Source organism: Aquarana catesbeiana, linkage group LG12, assembly GCF_042186555.1.
Source record: "Aquarana catesbeiana isolate 2022-GZ linkage group LG12, ASM4218655v1, whole genome shotgun sequence".
NCBI classification, from domain to species: domain Eukaryota; kingdom Metazoa; phylum Chordata; class Amphibia; order Anura; family Ranidae; genus Aquarana; species Aquarana catesbeiana.
Window position 1 is genome coordinate 13,130,968 of NC_133335.1, and position 19,822 is coordinate 13,150,789.

A 19,822-nucleotide genomic window follows, 5' to 3' on the forward strand; every position below is an offset into this window, starting at 1 on the left:
GGGCATCCAGGCCGCGAGGGGCAGAACACAGCCAAGCACACATGTTGCTGACAGTCAGTAATGCATTTCTGTTCATTAAAAATCCCCCTCCCCCAAAATAAAATTGAGCACTAATCTGCATGCTTACCCTAATGCCGCGTACACACGGTCAGAATTTCCAACAACAAATGTTCGATGTGAGCTTGTTGTTGTCGGAAATTCCGATCGCGTATGAGCTCCATCGGACATATGCTGTTGGAGATTCCAACAACAAATATTTGTGAGCTGGTTATCAAATTTTCCGACAACAAAACTTATTGTCGGAAATTCTGAGTGTGTGTACACAATTCCGACGCACAAAATTCCACGCATACTCAGAATCAAGCAGAAGAGCCGCACTGGCTATTGAACTTCATTTTTCTCGGCTCGTCGTACGTGTTGTATGTCACCGCGTTCTTGACGTTCGGAATTTTCGACAACATTTGTGTGACCGTGTGTATGCAAGACAAGTTTGAGCCAACATCCGTTGGAAAAAAATCCGATCGTCTATACGCGGCATAAGAATGATTCCCCTTTCTTACTAGGACAAATCCACCCTCCTACTAAAATCCCCCCTCCCTGCACAAATCTGTGCCCCCCATCCTACCCGCCCAGTTCAAATCCTCTCTCTCCCCAAATCCTCCCAGCACACCCCCCCCCAAAAAAAAAAATCCTCCTTAGCACAAATCCTCTACTACTCAAATCCCATCCACCCAGTACACATCCTACCCCCCACTCCAAATCCCCCCAGCACAAATCTCCCCCCCCAAAATATATTCCCCTCCAAATCATCACTACTGGCACAAATCCCCCCAGACCCCCCAAAAAAAATCCCCCCACCTAGCACATATCCCCCCCCCCCCCCAAATTTCCCCATTCTAGCACACATACCCCTACTACTCAAATCCCCTCCACTCAGTACACATCCTACCCCCCACTCCAAATCCCCCCTCCTAGCACAAATCACCCCCCCACCAAAATTCACTCTCCTTCAAATCATTCCTACTGGCACAAATGCCCCCAACCCCCCCCCCACTCCTAGCACAAATCCCCTACTCAATTGCCCCCTCCCCCCAAGTACACATCCATCCTCTCCCCCACTTCAAATCCCCCCACCTAGCACAACCCCCCCAAAATTTCCCCATCCTAGCACACATACCCCCCAGTCATCCCTACTGACACAAAAATAAGTAAAGGAGTGAGAGACAGCCATCCCACCCAAGTCCTTAGGATACTGTAGGGTGGTTAATTTAATACGGGCAACTCCATTTTTCCATATTAATGCTCTATATTGGGAGTCTATGCAGTCAAACCAGTAGTGTGGTATCCATACTGGGGCATTATGCAGGACGTATAGTAATCATACAATTTTAATAAGATTGGCCATACCTGTAACTGATAAAAGGTAGTTTACACCAATTAGCGCACTTATGCTTAAATTTCTGAAGGAAAGGTTTCAGATTCAGCTTAATGTAGTCTCCAGTATCACCAGTCACCACAATTCCAAGATATTTAAAGGAACGGACTATATCCACTTGAGATGCCGAGTCCGGAAGAGGAGACTCCACGGGGTCCAGTAATAGAAGGGAAGACTTGTGCCAATTAATGGTACTCTTAAATACCCTGAGTATTGCCAAAACTGATTAATAAGGTTCATTACACATTCCAATGAGCCGGCAGTGTCCCCTAGATATATCAGGGAATCGTCTGCGTAAAGGGAGAGCTTATCCTCCCGCTCACCCCGACGAAATCCCGCTATCTCCAAAGAGGCTCTAATCTTGGCTGCCAACAGTTCCAGTGCCAAAACAAAGAACAGGGGAGAGAGAGGAGACCCCTGTCTAGTTCTCCGGAACAGTGAAAAGGTATTGGATAAAGACCCATTAATCCTGACTCTTTCCCACTCTGAATTTTCGTAATACTGCCCAAAGGTATCTCCACTCGACGTTCATCAGAGGCCTTGGCAGCATCAAGGGAGAAAACTGCTCTGTTACCTGGATTGTCCAGTGGGAGTTGGACATAGGAATAGTCTACGTATATTCAGTGCTGTGGATCTAGTCAGTATAAAACCCGACTGGTCCAAATGCACTAGACCTGCAACTATCCTCGCCAATCTGGTTGCGAGTATTTTAGCTAACAACTTAATGTCTGCATTGAGTAGGTAGATGGGCCTATAGGAGTCAGGCAACAATGGATCCTTTCCAGGCTTCGGAATTACCACTATAACTGCTTCACGTATTCCCAATGAAACACAGGGGGTATACATACATCGAACGTCCACGCAGGACAAGAATTGAGGGGGGCCTCATTGTTTCTGGTTCATCCTTCAGGCTGAAGGGACTTGCAAGTTCTGCTGAAAGAAAAAAGAAAAAATAACAGGCATATAGAACATGGGCAACTTCACCGCCTTAAAGAGGTATAACTCCCAGGGTAGTAGATTAGTGCCACCGATATTTCAATGGATCAACAAGATAAGATGATATGAGTATGGGTCATTTCCATTTTTCCGCAAGGTACGTTCCACCCGATCCACCACAAGCCGAGGGCACCCCCCATTGGATTCGGACACACTAAGGGTCTATGAATGTAGGTATCAGAATACCGGAAACGCGTCAGGTATGGGGTACATCAACCCCAGGAGAGTACATTCATATTACATCTGTATAATTCCTTTTTTTACTGTATATCTATTTTGTATAGACGGCACGTTCTTGTCTGTATGTCATAGACGCTCTCACGTCTGTTTTTAAGTACATTAATAAAATTTACAAATTTTATTCTAATGCCCCATACACACGGTCGGATTTTCCGACGGAAAATGTGTGATAGGACCTTGTTGTCGGAAATTCCGACTGTGTGTAGGCTCCATCACACATTTTCCATCGGATTTTCCGACACACAAAGTTTGGGAGCAGGCTATAACATTTTCCGACAACAAAATCCGTTGTCGGAAATTCCGATCGTGTGTACACAAATCCGACGCACAAAGTGCCACGCATGCTCAGAATAAATAAAGAGATGAAAGCTATTGGCTACTGCCCCGTTTATAGTCCCGACGTACGTGTTTTATGTCACCGCGTTCACAATGATCGGATTTTCCGACAACTTTGTGTGACCGTGTGTATGCAAGACAAGTTTGAGCCAACATCCCTCGGAAAAAATCCTAGGATTTTGTTGTCGGAATGTCCGATCAATATCCGACCGTGTGTACGGGGCATAAGAGTTGGTGGTCTATTAAAGTCCCAGTCCAAGGGGGATATCTTTTTCTGTGTTTCATTACGTCAGGGATGGGACCACCATACTCCATATCTGTCATGATGGAAGCCTCCTTTTTTCTTCACCTGATCCAGCCAGTCAGATGCCACCTCAGGATTATCAAAGAAATGGGTTGCAGAAAAGTCAGGGTAAAAAGATATCCGGATGTTGTCTATTTTCATAGCTCCTCCCTTGGTTCTAGCCAGATAAAGGGCTGCGTCATGATCCTTGAAGTTTAGAAACTTAAACAGGAAATGCCTGGGTGGTCCCCCCGGGTGAGGGGGTCTGGCGGGCACCTGGTGGGCTCGTTCAACAGCAAACATAGTAGAAAATGCCTCCCTGGCAAAGGACTCAGTAAGCCAGCACTCTATGAAGGCAACGGGATTCTTCCCCTAAGCCCTCTCTGGAATGCCCATAGCCCGCACATTGTTTCTCCTCAGCCTGTTCTCCATATCTTCCAAACGGGCATTATGGTTGGATATCAGTGTCAGGTCACCTTGAGGCTAGGTGACAGATGCACACCGTAGGGATCAGGAGTGCACCGCAAGGTAGAGGACTCTATGGCTGACTGCTGCGGATGGGAGTCAGGGTGGTAAGGAAGGCAGGGCCACTATAACACCAGCACGGATCCCACCGGGTTAGAGCGTAAGATTCCCTGGGGCGCGGAGTCTAAGAGCCAGCAGGTGTTCACCAGAGCCTCTAGTGGTGAGGATGGACTGGGCTGCAACTGGCTCCAGGTCGCGACCCCCAGGGTCCCCCAGCTCACACCCACAGTAGGAAACAGGAGGATAGGGATAGTAAGGGAGTAAGCCAAGGTCGAGGCCACAAGCAGACAAGGACAACAGAGTTCACGCCAAAGTTCAGGGTCACAGGCAAACAGGGATAGGCGGGGACACGCCAAAAGGTCAGGGTCACGAGCAGACTGGAATAGTCGAGAACAGGCCAAAGTCAGTAACTGGAATCAAACGCAGGAAACACAGCAAGTACACACAACAGCTAACACACAATGGTTGATCAGCACTGCTGGCTTGCAGTGCACAGGTTAATATAGGGTTCCCTGGTAGGGCCTGGGGTGGGGCCATGCTTAGAGGAGAGGTTGTAAAACCAGTCAGGTGAGAGTCAGCTGGTCTTTAGAGATGAATACATGCAGACAGGTAAGCTGACAGACAAAACTCTATTGCATAACCATGGCAGTCAGGATATGCATTTGTGGTACCACGTGTTGCAATGATGCCACATCATCCTCAAGGGTACTCCTGTGGCCTTCCAGGGCCTTTGCACGGTCCCTTAGCTTTTGCATGTCTTGGCGTATTAGTGCAACCTCTAACTTCACTCCTTTAAATTCAGTGGTTAGATTAGTATTTATTTATTTATTTATTTATTTCAGGTACTTATATAGCGCCGTCAATTTACGCAGCGCTTTACATATATATATTATACATTCACATCAGTCCCTATACCCTCAAGGAGCTTACAATCTAAGGTCCCTAACTCACATTCATACCTATACTAGGGCCGATTTAGACAGGATCCAATTAACCTACCAGCATGTCTTTGGAGTGTGGGAGGAAACCGGAGTACCCGGAGGAAACCCACGCAGACACAGGGAGAACATGCAAACTCCAGGCAGGTAGTGTCATGGTCGGGATTCGAACCAGCGACCCTTCTTACTGCTAGGCGAGAGTGCTACCCACTGCGCCACTGTGCCGCCCCAGTTAGTAAGATTAAGATTAGTATTACAGGTTGATATGGTGGCGAAGCTCTCTCTGAGAGTGGGTTCTGAGTCCTGAGTGTCAGGCACACTGGGGTCTTTATCTGAGTGTAAGATAGCAAGGGTACTCACTGTGTCCCATACAAGCTCTGCTGGATCCTCACCCCAGGCAGCCTCAGTTTCATGCTCTACAGGAGTGCTGGGAGCAATCTTCGCCATCCCGCTGTTTACTTTGGCTGGAGTGTCCTTGTAGTGGGCTTTAGAAAAGAGCTTCTGAGCAGCCTCTTTGGTGACCGGGATGAAAGGGCGCCATCTTGGCCCGCATGGTCCAGCGGCTGGTCTTTTCCACGCCAAGACATGACGTATTCGGTCGGGAAATGTAGCTTTCTATAGCCCGAGGATCCCGGCACACTGGGCGATGCTGCAGCGGTGAGTACGATGTGTGGAAAGAAGGATTTCAGGATGAGTGTCAGGAGTTTTGGCAGAGAGAGCCGTCAGTGCGTCCTACTCCATACGCCGCAAGCCACGCCCTCCTACATCTTTTATTTACTTTACAAATCAGAGAGGGAACTGTTATAGGGCGTACACAAGGTCGGACTTTGTTCGGACATTCCGACAACAAAATCCTAGGATTTTTTCCGACGGATGTTGGCTCAAACTTGTCTTGCATACACACGGTCACACAAAGTTGTCGGAAAATCCGATCGTTTTGAACGCGGTGACGTAAAACACGTACGTCGGGACTATAAACGGGGCAGTGGCCAATAGCTTTCATCTCTTTATTTATTCTGAGCATGCATGGCACTTTGTCTGTCGGATTTGTGTACACACGATCGGAATTTCCAACAACGGATTTTGTTGTCGGAAAATTTTATCTCCTGCTCTCCAACTTTGTGTGTCAGAAAATCCGATGGAAAATGTCCGATGGAGCCCACACACGGTCGGAATTTCTGACAACACGCTCCGATCGGACATTTTCCATCGGAAAATCCGACCGTGTGTACGGGGCATTAGAATATAATTGTGCTATGAAAGGTCAGATCAGGTGGCAGAGATGAGACTCCCTATTGAAATAACTGCAACCTCAGAAAAATTAGTCTCAGGCACCATGCACAGCAGGAAACAAAGATAAAAGCCAAAAAAAAAGCTTTTTTCTTCCTGACTGAAGTCACTTTTTTAATATAACAACCAATTTTACAATACAAAAGATATAAAAAATGAACAGATTATAAAATCAAACATTATTACCATCTTTGTTAGCGATTCTTCTCCCAGGCGTGTGCGAGCCCACTTAGCACATTGTGCGATGTCCCTGGCGGCTCCTTTTGTCTGCTGCCACAGATGAATATTTCTTTTAAGAGGTTGCGATGCGCCTAATTTACATGTGTCGCCTTCAAAGCCAGAGCAACAGCGAGTGGGAAAACTTCAGAGATCAGCAGAACAATGTCTGATTGATCCTTGTCTTCCCATTTACATGGTGTCAGTGCTCAAAATGAAAAGACTCTGATCTGGAAGAGAAGGAACCGCTGGTAACACCAAATGTGTGGGAAACCAGAGGTGCACGGAAGGTTGAAAGCCCAGAAGACGACTTTTTTAGTTGAAACATGTCGGGTGGACCCCTCACGACTGCCGCTACACGATTTACATGCTATTCTTATCTTCTAAAAATGTGAGTTTGTTTTTTATTGTTAATTTTTAAATAAATCCAAGTTTAAACGTTATCACGCTATGTGAGTGTTTTCATCCCTCACATGCAACACGAATCTTTCGCTTGGCTTATGGTGGTACATCTATTAATGAGGAAGCCGTGCTGTTCATCCCCCCCCCCCGTTTTGTGTGGTGATGACATCTGACCAGATAACACATCTAGACCTGTTGGTCATCAAGCTTTTCTGACCTGTATGGCACATGCTATTTCACGCCACTACTTCTGGTAAGCCTCCATAGTTTCTGGTGATGGTCCTGGCACTGCTTTCAACCTTCCGTGCACCTCTGGTTTCCCATGGTCCATTTATCTGCCAGGCTGCCGGGTCTAAATAATCCTTCTGCACGTACAAGAAAACACCTGTTTATCATCGCCTATGCACTGTTATCACAGACTTTTTTTGCTTTTCATATTTTATCCATTGTGATATGGACTTTATATACAATATCGTCTTTGATGTTTATTTGATTTGAACACATACATGTATTATTACCTTGTTCACTAGTCACTGTCACACATGTGCACGTGGCATCTTTCTTGTTCACACTGTAATGTTTTGATGTCACTCAACTTTTAGGATTTTTGTGTTTTATACTTACAGAGCAAATAGCGCCACACTTTGAATTTTCTGTTTATTATTTTTGATCCTGAGTCTACGGGTGTGTTGGCTGCTACCTTACTTTTAGCGCAGCGCTGTACTTAATCTTTTTTATTTTTAACACCAAATGTGTGAATCACAGAAAACCAGAGTGAGACCAAATTATGGATTGTATGGACAGCGGGGACCCAGAGCTATTATTACTCCACCTGCTGAGATAGCAAATTCCCAGTGAAGGTTCTGATTGTTGATTGTCAGTCCAGAAAGTATTAACCTTTATGTGAACAGAAGAAGTGAGTAGCAGTGCAACAAAAATGACTCTACGAAACAAAAGGGTAATGGATGTACAATGAAGGGCATGGGCAACAGTTCTAAGTGTGATAGGGTTGGCTCCATATCATCAGATCATATCTGTGGTTTCTCCTGAAAATAACCTCAAGCCATTTTTTTCCTGTGATATTTCCATTTCCTACTAATAACAGAAAAGGCACATGACTTAAATGTGTGATTTCTCCCTTTTTACATTTCAAGACTCATTGCCTAAAGGCAGATGAGACTCCAGTGAGTCCTTCATGTTTTTCCATTGTTGGGTACTGGCTCTCAATACTTTCTTGGGTTATACTACTGGCTATCCATGTTCTCTGCTCCAACACATGTAGTGAACCACCAATGCCCTCATCTACGTTATACTTTATAATTCCTAATTCCCTAATGGCAGATGAGACTCCAGTCTGCTTGGTCTTCATTTCTTCCCACAGAGAATACCAGTGTTATCTGTAAAAAAAGCAAAGGGAAGGGGATTATTACGGTGCCAACACAACGCAGTACAAGGTAAAGTTAGAAAAAAATACATTTTATTACAATGAATTAAAAACCAATAAGCGAAAATACTACATCACATAAAAAAGGAGCATATGCAGTGTACTGTTGGCCAAGAGAGTATTGGCTAATTAAAGTAGCATGTCAAGTCTTCCCTACTAGTTTCGCCAAAACATTGGCTTCATCAGGGCAATAGGACGCGACAAATACAGTTGTTGCTCTATAAAGAGAAAAAACATTTTTTAGAAAACAACATCAATAAACATAAATATGATGTCAAACATGGAGCGCATTACTAAATAATTGGGCGAAACCCCCCTCCCCCCCACAAACCATACAGTATGGTGGGAATGAACGTCCCAACACCCCAAATGCTCACCCAACCTACCCTAGTAGCCCAACGGGGCAGGGTCAATATGGCCCAAATCCAAAGAACGGCAAGCCCACACTGCTGCAGTGTGGCTGCAGAGGGCGGAAAGGAGACCAGTAAAAAACAAAAAATAAAGACAGCTCAATTAGAGCTCATGTCTATTTCATAAATAGAGCTAAAAAGCCTTAATACATACCAAAAAGCATTAAGAATATTGTGAAGAGAGGGGCACTGTAGTAACCAGGGATATATAATCAATCCAGGAAGGATGATTAAACTGGAGTATTGACAGTGGAATAGCTAAATGACAATAAAAAGAAGATAAGAATAATGACTTGGGTATGGCTCAAAAAAAAACAAAAAAACCTCCAGATAACTTTTAAAATCTCGCTGTATGCTGGTTATCAGCTTACCCTTGAAACAGTATGATACGATCCAGGGCTTCAAAATGTTGTTTGAATCAACAATAAAAATTGATGTGGAGCAGTGCCTTAGTTGAATAACGGGCACTATCCAAAGATCACAGCATAAAATGGCCTGATCAGAAAGAGAATATAACGTAAGGAATAACGTTGCAATCAAACGCTTATCAGCGGTACAAGGATAGGGGTTAAATAGAAACAAGAAACCCCCCATCTAAAATACTACCTTCAATGGAGAAGTCCGGCATAACAGCGCCCCTTGAAGCCAGCAATCAGAGGCTGGCAGGGTCTGCCTTTATAGCCCCCTACCCGGTTGGCGCGTGACGTCACCAACCGGGAGCGGACAAATTACGGCCACCACGTGCCTGCGCAGTATCGATGTCCAGAGACCTACAATGCCCAGAATTCAGAGCGCAGCATCAACCACGTCACACGGCTCCGGCCGTGCGGCACAGACAGACGTGGGCGAGACAGACAAGGGCCATCCAATAGTGAAGACAGGAAAATTCATCCACACCTATATGGGAGGATGTAAAAAGTAGCAGGTGTTAGAGGAGATGATACAGGGCGAAAGGGGGCAGGGGGGCGAGCTTCATGTCAAATGACAGTCGGCCCTTGGGTGTCCATACAGCCAAAGGCTGTGAACGGATCGACGCCCCCAGGATGGACCACAATGGGCCCCACAACCGATAGGGGAACAAGGCAGATGGGAAAGGGTGGAATGGGGGAAATGGATATGGAGGGGAGGGGATCGAGTGAAAAGGACCGGACAGTATAAAGTCTTTAAACAAAAAAAAGTGTAGCGCTATAAACCCCAAAACAGATTTAAATGGATAAAACAATATACAGTGTATGTGAAACTGATATCACAAACTTAGGATGTATCCTATAGAATACAAAGTGAAATAAAGTGAAGTGCTATAAACTGGAACAAATACTTAATATACCAAAAAAAATGTGAAAAATATTAAATATTAATAAAAATGTTAATTAGTAAAAAACAAAAATAAAATCCAAAGAAAGTCCAATGGAATTAACACCATTAAGAATTCTTATGTAAAAAAAGTCACAAATGTTGATTGTTGAAATGAAAAGTGAAGGAAAAACCACCACCAGGGGTCTATGGAGGCTTACCGGAGACAAGAGATCAAAAACCTCCCAAATTTTGCAAATAAGAGGGATCAACTGGATCAGGCAGGTGAGTGAAAATGTAGAAAAACCACAGGTGAACAGAAGAGCTAATAATGGTGCAGGAGCCGTCACCGAAAGCATCAAGAGGCTTACCAGAACTTATTGACTTGAAAAGACATACGTCATATAAGTCAAAAAGGCTTAATGACCAACCGGTCTAGATAAGTTCTGGTAAGCCTCTTGATGCCTTCGGTGACGGCTCCTGCACCATTATTAGCTCTTCTGTTCACCTGTGGTTTTTCTACATTTGCACTTACCTGCCTGATCCAGTTGATCCCTCTTATTTGTAAAATTTGGGAGGTTTTTGATCTCTTGTCTCCGGTAAGCCTCCATAGACCCCTGGTGGTGGTTTTTCCTTCACTTTTCATTTCTACATTTGTGGACTTTTTTTACATAAGAATTCTTAATGGTGTTAATTCCATTGGACTTTCTTTAGATTTTATTTTTGTTTTTTACTAATTAACATTTTTATTAATAATTAATACTTTTCACATTTTTTTGGTATATTAAGTATTTGTTCCAGTTTATAGCACTTCACTTTATTTCACTTTGTATTCTATAGAATACATCATAAGTTTGTGATATCAGTTTCACATACACTGTATATTGTTTGATCCATTTAAATCTGTTTTGGGGTTTATAGCGCTACACTTTTTTTTTGTTTATTGTCTTTTGCCTTGGGTCTATAGGTGTGTTGGCTGCTATTTGCTCCCATTCTTTAGCGCAGCGCTGTATTAAAATTTTTTTTCAAAATTTTTTTTTTTAGGATAAAGTCATGCAATGCTCCTGTGAACATAACATTTCTTCCACATACCAAATCGTCCAATAAGTTTGCGCAACATGTATACACATATCAGCAACATATAAACAAATCAAGAAGTATACGATTAAACAGTTTAAAAGACAAAATAACCAACACATGAATTAATTTGAATAAACTGATTACCAAGCAAATAATCAATGTATATATACAGTACAAAATATAAAAAGTAATTAAGAACAGTATTTTAAAGGACACATGACCCGAACATATTCTATGTTGATACTAAGATGGTGAGGGGATCATAAGAGCAGTGAATTGTCAAATGCAAAATAGGGGGAGGAAAAATAATAGAAAAAGGGGAAGGGCCAAAAACAATAACCCTGATTAAATCAGTTGGAGGCACAGTCAGACAATTGGTTTGGGGTCCACCAATGAATACATCAGGTTAAAAAAAATATATATATATATAATATCAAATGAACTGAATCACAATTATAAAAAAGATTTAAAGCTAATGTATTCATTTAAACCCGAATATTACATAGCATCTAGACTGTGTATCCATTTGGTTTCTAACTGTAACAGAGTAACGTCGATTCCACTGCCTCGAGTGTGTAAAGGTAGATGCTCCAATGTGGCAAAACAAACAATATTAGAATCAAAGTCATGTTGACATCCAATGTGTCTATTGAAGGCAGTGGTCATTAACCGTTTATATAGTGGCACAATGTGATCCTTAATATGCTTGAAAAACGGGCGTTTCGTCTTGCCGACGTAAAAACATCTGCACAGTCAAGTGGCCACATAGACCACTCCAACTGTTTTACATGTAACTCTAAGTTTAACTGTATGAGTTTGACCATTAGGGAGAATAGAGTTGGAAATAAAAGAGCAGATGTCACAACGTCCACAAGGGAATGTGCCAGTAAATTTGGAATTGTCTGAATATCTGCGCATATGATAGCTAGTTATCAAACGGTCCTTCATAGAGGGAGCCCGTCGGTATGTGATCTCAGGATAAGATTTTATATATTTTTTTATTGTGCTGTCTGCAGTCAATAGAGGCCAAAATTTAGTGAAAATACCCCTCATCTGAGTATGTTGTTTTGAAAACTGATACGAACCGAGTGGTTAGTCTTGGGAGATTTTTTTAGAATGAATGAGGTCCCGTCTATTCAGTTTGACTACTCTGTTAAATGCCCTTTTTAAAAGGGATCGACTATACCCTCTTTGGTATAGTCTATGGTACAGATCTTTGGCAGCAAGATAAAAGTCTATATCTAAAGTACAGTTTCTCCTAAGTCGTAAAAACTGACTATAGGGAATACTGTCCAACAAAGGTTGTGGATGTGCACTACTGGCATGCAAAATCGTATTGCTGGCAGAAGGCTTGCGATATAAAGAGGAATGTAGAATTCCATCAGTGTCAACATGAATTTGTAAGTCAAGAAAATTGATCTTAGACTGGCTACACTCCATTGTAAAGTTGAGGTTATAGGCATTATTAGCCAGTAGGTCCATCAGCCGTGATAGTTCATCCCGCGTGCCTGACAATAAAATAAGAATATCAGCAATATACCTATGCCAGTCGATGACATGCTGAAGTAAATATGATAGATGATCATTGGCAAATAGGTCCCTCTCCCACCCCCCCAGGTACAAGTTGGTATAGGAGGGGGCACACTTGGTCCCCATAGCCACCCCCTGTACCTAGAGGAAGTGGGAGGAGCCAAACATAAATATATTTCTTGTTAGGATGAACTCCAATAGCTGAAGGACAAACTGGCTATATAAATTGGAGGAAGGTCCACGTTCTTTTAATTGAGTGTGAATAACCTCTATTCCCTTTACATGTGGGATGGAATTATAAAGACTCTCAATATCTATAGCTACCAACCAAGTATTGGGGGGAATCTGTTTACCATCTATACTTTGGAACAGGTCAATAGGGTAGGAGGGGGACATATTTGCCAATGATCATGACTTTCCTCCATCCTTCCCCATCTGCCTTGTTCCCCTATCGGTTGCGGGACCCATTGTGGTCCATCCTGGGGGCTTCGATCCATTCACAGCCTTTGGTTGTATGGACACCCAAGAGCTGACTGTCATTTGACACGAAGCCCGCCCCCGGCCCCCTTTCGCCACGTAGCCTCTCCCCAAACATCTGCTACTTTTTACCTCCTCCCATATAGGTGTGGATGAATTTTCCTGTCCTCCCTATTGGATGGCCCTTGTCTGTCTCGCCCACGTCTGTCTGCGCCGCACAGCCAGAGCCGTGTGATGTGGTTGACGCTGTGCTCGGCATTGTAGGCCTCTGGATGTCGATACTGCTCAGGCGCGGCGGCCATAATTTGTCAACTCCCGGTTGGTGACATCACACGCCAACCGGGTGGGGGGCTATAAAGGCAGACCCTGCCAGCCTCTGATTGCTGGCTTCAAGGGGCGCTGTTATGCCGGACTTCCCCTTTGAAGGTAGTATTTTGGATGGGGGGTTTCTTGTTTCTATTTGACCCCTATCCTTGTACCACTGATAGGCGTTTGATTGTAATGTTATTCCTTATGTTATATTCTCTTTCTGATCAGACCTTTTTATGCTGTGATCTTTGGATAGTGCCTGTTATTCAACTAAGGCACTGCCCCACATCAATTTTTATTGTTAATTCAAACAATATTTTGAAGCCCTGGATCGTATCATACTGTTTCAAGGGTAAGCTGATAACCAGCATACAGCAAGGTTTTAAAAGTTATCTGGAGTTTTTTTATTGTCTGTTGTTTTTATTGAGTTTATTGTCATTTAGCTATTCCACTGTCAGTACTCCAGTTTAATCATCCTTCCTGGATTGATTATGTAACCCTGGTTACTACAGCACCCCTCTCTTTATTTTTGTTTTTTCTCTTTATAGAGCAACAACTGTTTTTATCACATCATATTCTGCTGATGAAGCCAATGTTTTGGCGAATCTAGTAGGTAAGACTTGACCTGCTAATATAATTAGCCAATACTCTCTTGGCCAACAGTACACTGCATATGCTCCTTTTTTATGTGATGTAGTATTTTTGATTATTGGTTTTTAATTCATTGTAATAAAATGTGTTTTTTCTAACTTTACCTTGTACTGCATTGTGTTGGCACCGTAATAATCCCCTTCCCTTTGCTTTTTTTATAATTAACATTTGGGATGAGGTGCCTTATCTAATAAGGACAATCCAGCCACTTACTCCATATATTTACCAGTGTTATCTGGTTTGCGTAACACTTTACAAGTTCCAGATTTCGTGGTCCACTGATGCTCATATCTTCTAAGTCAACACCTAAAGACAGACGAGGCTCTACTGCTCGCTATTATTAATAAGATCCCTTGTTTCTGCTTCCAGAAGAGGACATCAGGAACTAATGATGCCCCTGCCCTGGGTTCTTCTTGGTTTTACCCATGACGGTCAGTGTTCTCTAGTCCATGTAACATGTCACAAGTTGCAGATGTAGTGAACCACCAGTACCTTTTCTACTACATAAAACGCAATACCTAAAGGCAGACGAGACATCAGCCTGCAAGGTCTTCATTTTTTTCCCACGAAGAGTACATACAACAATGGCCAATGAGTCTCCAGTGACACCAAAGTCCTCCATGTCTTTCCATTGTTGGGTACACTACTGGCTCTCAGTGTTCTCTTCTCCATGAACCACAGATATAGTGGATCACAAATGCCTTCATCCACACTTCATACTCTATAAAACTCATCAATTAAAGATAGATGAGACTCAAGTGACTCCAATGTCCTCCATCTCTTTCCACTGGGGAGTACCCTACTGACTCTCAATGTTCTCTACTCCATGAACCACAGGTGTAGTGACTAGTGAACCGCCAATGGCCTCATCCGCTTCATACTTTATAAAACTCATTATCTGAAGGCAGATGAGACTCCAGTGTACATGTCCTTCTTGTCTTTCCATTGTTGGGTACACTACTGGATATTGGTCGCCATATCTTCCCACGTAGAGTACCAGTGTTATCTGATTTGTGTTCCAGATTTAGTCATCCACTGATGCCCACATCTTTCATGTAACCACCTAAAGACAGATGGGACTCTACTGCTTGCTATTATTAATAAGGTCCCTTGTTTCTGTTTCAAAAGTGGACATCAGGAAGTTACCCTCAGGAACTATTAATACCCCTACACTGGGTTCTCCTTAGTTTTACCCATGGCTCTCAGAAGAGGACATGTAAGAGTCACCATGAAAGTGTTAATCATGCTGTGGAGTTGGCGTGAGATGTGGCCCAGTGCTGTTGCCATGGGTAACCAGTGAAGTGGTGAAGAATGTAATAGCAGCCAGCCAGCGGAAGGTTAGCACCTTGGCATGGGAGAGGGTAACGCTGGTCATGAGCGGGTTGGTGAGCATGAGCCCCTCCCTAGCGATCAGTACCTAATACTTAGGACCAACATCGTGGCATGGGGAACCTATGGATCTAGACTGGAGTTATGGGAAGAGAGAGAGAAGTGGATCCAAGCAAAGTATAAGGCTTGTTAAATAACAGAGGTCCGCCCTGTGTGAATAGTGAGATCAAGGCCACTGATAAGGCAGTACAGTCAGCCCTCCTGCACTGGGCCCAGGCTCATCAGTTCAAAAGGGGAGCCCAGGCACCCGCCGAGCAGGAAGGCCAGCAGTACTGCCTTATTGCTGACACTTGTGACTCTTGAGCAGTGCTGCCGGCTTCTACTTTTTCTTTTCTCCCTCCAGCTGCACCGTAGGGGGATTGGTCATAGTACCTGCTATCTGGGACCCGTAGTGCTGCCGGTTTCACACCTCTTTCGCCAGCAGCTGCTTAGGGCACACAGTGGGGGGGTATTTCAAGATGGTGAGCAGGGTGTCTCACCATGCTGAATAAACACACAATCCTAAATGAGCAGTGAGTGATTGGTAGTGATCTGTCAGGAACGGTGTCATCTCCGGTTTCTCCTGCTGGTGGCACTATTACATTCAGCACCAAAAGGGTGTAATTCCAGTGGCCACCAGCGGGGTCTCCCTGCCTGGACTGCAGACTTGCCATCAAGCACACCTGTCATGGTTTTGCTGGACTATATAAACCCGCCCTGAACTAACCTCCAGTGCTTCAGTATTCCTCTGCTAGCCCTTGTCCCTGCCAGTACCTGCTCTTGTTCCAGCCTGTTCCTGTTTGTTCCTGAACCCCGTTTGTGTATCCTGACCTTGTACCCTGTTTCCTGTTCCCTACTCCTTGGTCTGCTTCATTATTCCTGTTTTCTGTTCCCTTGTTGCTTTGGCCCATGCCTTATTTTTATTTCATGTTGGTTTCCTTGCTTGTGTATTATATTAGTTAGATAGATAGTTAGGTGGGTTTTGGGGTTTGCTGTGTTTTCACCATTTACTTGTTTTGGTTTGCTGTCTTGTTTTCACGTGTGTCTTTATCATTGACAATAAACATACTTTCTTTATTTACTCGTTTGCCCCTGATTCCTTGGTGCAGCCCAGCGGTCTGATGGACCTGCTGTTCTGCCTGTTGTGCCAGTACCTGCTGTTCTGCCTGATGTGCCAGCGCCTGTGCCCACTGCCCAGTCTGAAGTTCCAGTACCGACTATCCAGTCCAAAGCACCTGCTGTTCTGCCTGATGTGCCAGTGTTTGTGCTTGCTGCCCAGTCTGAAGTTCCAGTACCAGCTGCCCGGTTTGAAGTTCCAGTACCTGCAATCCAGTCCGATGTACCTACTGTTCAGCCTATTGTGCCAGTACCTGCTGTTCTGCCTGATATGCCAGCACCTGTGCCCACTGTCCAGTCTGAAGTTCCAGTACCGGCTGCCCGGTTTGAAGTTCCAGTACCTGCTATTCAGTCCACTGCACCTGCTGTTCTGCCTGATGTGCCAGCACCTGTGCCCACTGTCCAGTCTGAAGTTCCAGTACCAGCTGCCCGGTTTGAAGTTCCAGTACCTTCTATCCAGTCCGATGGACCTGCTGTTGTGCCAGTACCTGCTGTTCTGCCTGATGTGCCAGCGCCTGTGCCCACTGCCCAGTCTGAAGTTCCAGTACTGACTATCCAGTCCAAAGCACCTGCTGTTCTGCCTGATGTGCCAGCGCCTGTGCCCACTGCCCAGTCTGAAGTTCCAGTACCAGTTGCCCGGTTTGAAGTTCCAGTACCTGCTATTCAGTCCACTGCACCTGTTGTTCTGCCTGATGTGCCAGCACCTGTGCCCACTGTCCAGTCTGAAGTTCCAGTACCAGCTGCCCGGGTTGAAGTTCCAGTACCTGCTATCCAGTCCGATGCACCTGCTGTTCAGCCTGTTGTGCCATTACCTGCTGTTCTGCCTGATGTGCCAGCACCTGTGCCCACTGTCCAGTCTGAAGTTCCAGTACCAGCTGCCCGGTTTGAAGTTCCAGTACCTGCTATCCAGTCCAAGGCACCTGCTGTTCAGCCTGTTGTGCCCATGCCTGCTGCCCAGCTCGATGCGGATGTGCCACTACCCAACGTGATGTACCTCTGCTTTCTGCTCAGCCTGATGACATGGGGCCTGCTAAAACTGTTCCTGACTGATGGCCATCTTGCCGCTAGGTCAATCCTGTCTGTCGCCTGGCTTAAATGTACTGCCCGGTTTGAAGTTCCAGTACCTGCTATTCAGTCCACTGCACCTGCTGTTCTGCCTGATGTGCCAGCACCTGTGCCCACTGTCCAGTCTGAAGTTCCAGTACCAGCTGCCCGGGTTGAAGTTCCAGTACCTGCTATCCAGTCCGATGCACCTGCTGTTCAGCCTGTTGTGCCATTACCTGCTGTTCTGCCTGATGTGCCAGCACCTGTGCCCACTGTCCAGTCTGAAGTTCCAGTACCTGCTATCCAGTCCAAGGCACCTGCTGTTCAGCCTGTTGTGCCCATGCCTGCTGCCCAGCTCGATGCGGATGTGCCACTACCCAGCGTGATGTACCTCTGCTTTCTGCTCAGCCTGATGACATGGGGCCTGCTAAAACTGTTCCTGACTGATGGCCATCTTGCCGCTGGGTCAATCCTGTCTGTCGCCTGGCTTAAATGTAATGCTCCTGTGTGGTCTGCCTCTGATGGTTTCTTTCCCGTTACCCTGCTAATTTTCATTTCCAGATCCAAACTTCCTGACCCGGGTGGTGGGGTACGTGTCCTATTTCCAGACTCTGATGGCACGTCCCCCAGTGAACTAAAAGACTTGGAAGTGCGAAGAAGTCCGCAGACTCAGTAGGGAAATATTTTAAGGTGTTTCTGCACCCACTTGGACTGTCGTACCCAGGGCTGAATGGAGTGTCCGGAGGCCACTCCTTTAGGAGGGGGAACTGTCAGGAACGGTGTCATCTCCGGTTTCTCCTGCTGGTGGCACTATTACATTCAGCACCAAAAGGGTGTAATTCCAGTGGCCACCAGCGGGGTCTCCCTGCCTGGACTGCAGACTTGCCATCAAGCACACCTGTCATGGTTTTGCTGGACTATATAAACCCGCCCTGAACTAACCTCCAGTGCTTCAGTATTCCTCTGCTAGCCCTTGTCCCTGCCAGTACCTGCTCTTGTTCCAGCCTGTTCCTGTTTGTTCCTGAACCCCGTTTGTGTATCCTGACCTTGTACCCTGTTTCCTGTTCCCTACTCCTTGGTCTGCTTCATTATTCCTGTTTTCTGTTCCCTTGTTGCTTTGGCCCATGCCTTATTTTTATTTCATGTTGGTTTCCTTGCTTGTGTATTATATTAGTTAGATAGATAGTTAGGTGGGTTTTGGGGTTTGCTGTGTTTTCACCATTTACTTGTTTTGGTTTGCTGTCTTGTTTTCACGTGTGTCTTTATCATTGACAATAAACATACTTTCTTTATTTACTCGTTTGCCCCTGATTCCTTGGTGCAGCCCAGCGATCTGATCACCTGCATGGGATGTTGTGTATAACATTCCCTGACATGATCGCTCACTATGGGGGTGTAGATATTACCTCCATGCCATTATTCACTTGAATGGGTCTTGTTCGACGGTGGTATTCTTTCATGGCTGCAAAGCATAGCATCATGGTCGTTGCATTTTAGCAAAAATGTCATTTGATATTTTAAGAGGAGGGCGCCCCTGTCAGGTAGGCTGTACGGGGCCCCTTGATTTCTATCAGCAGCCCTCGATGGGATCCTCACATTATCACTGGGAGTGAGGTGGCAATCATGGCTGTGTTGGTGGGGCAGGACACAGGCTCCACAGTGTCCCCTCAAAATGCTGGATTTGCATGGAAGAAGGTGTGCAGTTACAAGGGACAAGTGCTTTACAGTAAGGTTCTCAGTGGAGCTGTGCAAGGCAAGGGCTCATTTCTAAGTTGAGATGTCGCCCTAATGCTGGTTTTCGCATGACTGTGGCCCCCTCTGCCTATGTCCCGGGAATTAGAAAGTGTCTTTTTCGAGGGTGTCCCCCTCGGGTGATGAACCTCATCCACATAACAATGTTTTTTGCAATCATTGGACACTGTAACTGGTGTGGAGGTGATCAGGGACACTGGAACTAGTATGGTGGTGATCAGGGTCAGGGACACTGTAACTGGTGTGGCGGTGATCCGGGACACTGTAACTGGTGTGGCGGTGATCGAGGACACTGTAACTGGTGTGGAGGTGATCAGGGACACTGTAGCTGGTGTGGTGGTGATCAGGGACACTGTAGCTGGTGTGGCGGTAATCGAGGACACTGTAACTGGTGTGGAGGTGATCAGGGACACTGTAGCTGGTGTGGCGGTAATCGGGGACACTGTAACTGGTGTGGCGGTGATCAGAGACACTGTAACTGGTGTGGAGGTGATCAGGGAAACTGTAACTGGTGTGGCGGTGATCAGAGAAACTGTAACTGGTGTGGCGGTGATCAGGGAAACTGTAACTGGTGTGGAGGTGATCAGGGACACTGTAACTGGTGTGGAGGTGATCAGGGACACTGTAACTGGTGTGGAGGTGATCAGGGACACTGTAACTGGTGTGGAGGTGATCGAGGACGCTGTA